General features: G+C 45.5%; 1 pseudogene; it reads left to right on the top strand.

Moving 5' to 3' along the window:
* The first annotated feature begins 2,180 nt into the window (after positions 1-2,180).
* On the top strand, positions 2,181-2,300 carry LOC133388136 (5S ribosomal RNA; annotated as a pseudogene).
* Positions 2,301-2,601: the final 301 nt, after the last annotated feature.

The following is a 2,601-nucleotide window of genomic DNA, read 5'->3' as shown; positions in this document are numbered from 1 at the left end:
ATGGGCCCCCGCCACCTTACCTGGCCCCCACCGCAGACTGACGAGGAGCTTTGCCTTCGTCCCCCTCACGGACCTTTAAAAGGGCCAAGCCGACCCCGCCTCAGCTCGTGCCCCCTCCTCGCCCCAATCGCGCACAAGGGAAGGTGGATAAGAGGTTCAAGCTCCTCTCTGCCCATGCAAAACACACCCCTCAGGTTGTAGCAGACGCCGATCACCTTGAATTGGCCCCTCAGAGCCTCTCCCAGGCCACAGCAGGCGCCCAGTTGCATGCAAAGTCCGTGTGGCTTCCATTAAAACGCATTTCACATACTTGCTTGCTGCTCAGAATGCATTTCTTCGCTTGCATTATTAACCCCTTTTGGAAGAGCATGGGCTCGTCCTTGCAGCTGCCCTTTATCTTTCTGGGTGAAGCCCAAAAAGCGACCATAAAACCATGGGGAGGGGTTTCCCTTCACTTAGGGCCAATTCTCATTTCCATCAGGGGAAAGGGAGAAGGGTGTACAGAACCCGGAAGCTGGCCACGTGCGTCGATCTACTCAACCATTCAATCTATGCGCCACAGCCGGTCCCGCCATGCCTTTCCTGGCAGCTGCGACGGAAGCCCTGGTGGACCAAATTTGATCAAATACCTCACCTTGTTGTTATGCACCTTCAAGTCGATTATGACTTAAGGCGACCCTATGAATCAGTGACCTCCAAGAGCATCTGTCGTGAGCTGCCCTGTTCAGTAGGTGAGGTATTTTGGATACCTCACCTACTAACGCCTAAAAACCATGTACCGTAAACATAGGTGCAAGTCCTCTTGAGCAGGAGTTACTCCCCTGCAGGGGCTTAGTCGTCCAGGGTCTCATTACTAAGTATTCTGTATGGTCTGATACAGGAGGAGGTCCATGGGGGTGACACCATGAGTTACTGCACTGGGTGACACCAACCCTAGTGATGCCACTGTCCCCTCTCATGCTGGTTGGCTCCTAGGGACGTCTGTTGTAGTGGAGTGTAGACTTGCAAGATAACAGAGAGAGTAGGGAGAACAGAGAAAGTGGAAAAGGGGTTGTGGATGTGAAGGGGTGTGGCATGACTATCATGAAGGGGCCCTGCATTTCTGAATTTGCCACTACACACCTGGATACACCCAATCATAAGACTACAGATCATTATTGCATGGCAAACATACATGGCATTGTAGTTTTATCTGATGCATGCTTATTATAGGGCCACAGTCATGGCCTAATGTTAGGGATGAGCTGGACATTATAATAAGAAATGGGGGGGTAGGTTCTATGCTTATAGTTAAAAAACAGTTGAACTGATCTGAAACTCAGCAGTGTAGGAGAGGTCAAGTTTCAGGATGGTCCATGATGAATTTGGGATTGCTCCAGGTTTGACAAGAGACTTTGACATTTTGACAGGTGGTGTGTGTGTGTGTGTGTGTGCCAGTTGGATGCTTATAAAGTACCACAGTAGCTTCAGCTTAAAGGGTGGGCCAATCTGTCTATTTTCATTTCTCATTTTTCCAATCTTCAGTTCGCATTGCCATATTAATTTGCAATTTTTTTTAAAAAAAGTCTGCATGAAACATTTAGTATATACTTGTATAAAATTGCATGTTTGTATGTAATTTTGCTTAACATACACATTTTGTTTCCTAATATAATGCATTTCTGTCCATTATTTTCACTAATATATGCATGTATCCGCTCTTTACCCTAGTATGTGCATTTTTGTACCCATTACTTGGCTGGAGTGCAGCACTGCAAAATTCAGAGAAGTGCAAATTTCAAATTTCAGTTCATGTATTAGTTTGAAAATGGCGACATGTAGATTCACCTTTAAATGCAAATTGGATTGAATTTCTTTCTCATCCCTTCTGCATGATAGCTTTAGTTGCATAGACTCCATGTGTCTATTCCAAGGACATATTAGGGACTTTGGTCCACCACTCTGCCACTAACAGCCATTTGGTTCCAAAGTAATGGTGAAGCTGGAATTAACCACAGGATAGGACATCACAACATATCAATATTGCCTACCCAGCACCTCTGTTAAGAGTGTGGCCCTTAACAGCTATAATTTCCTGGTGTCTTGGAACTCGAGTGAACATGGAAAAGTCCTTAATCAGCATGTTAAAGTGAATATGTTTGTTGTCATAGCTGCGAATAGAATTATCTACATAGAATCATGCCTACGGCCATACTACCCTAAAACATGACTGATCTTGTCTGATCTTGGAAGCTAAGCAGGGTCAGGCCTGGTTAGTACTTGGATGGGAGACCGCCTGGAAATACCAGGTGCCGTAGGGGCAAAAATCCACAGTGGAGATGGAGCAGATATGTGTGTTAGTGGAGGTGTGAAAAGGAGAAAACTACATTAGAAAGACCCACTGCTGTTCCAAGAAAGAGAGAAAGAGATCTGTCTCAGGCCTCAGAGTGCTTAAAACAGGGAGCGAAACAACCTGAGTATAACCATGTTTGTTTAAGGCAGATGATGGAACAGATTTTGCAGATGAACACACAAAGTGCTTCATTTTATTTTTGCTGATTTTTGCTGATTGTGTGCCATCCAGTTCCCCATATTGTCCATCGCTGCCATGGGAAGTTCTGT

This window comes from Rhineura floridana, chromosome 6 (assembly GCF_030035675.1).
Source record: "Rhineura floridana isolate rRhiFlo1 chromosome 6, rRhiFlo1.hap2, whole genome shotgun sequence".
NCBI lineage: Eukaryota > Metazoa > Chordata > Lepidosauria > Squamata > Rhineuridae > Rhineura > Rhineura floridana.
The sequence above is the reverse complement of the archived record's forward strand: the minus strand, read 5'-3'. Positions and strand labels throughout refer to the sequence as shown.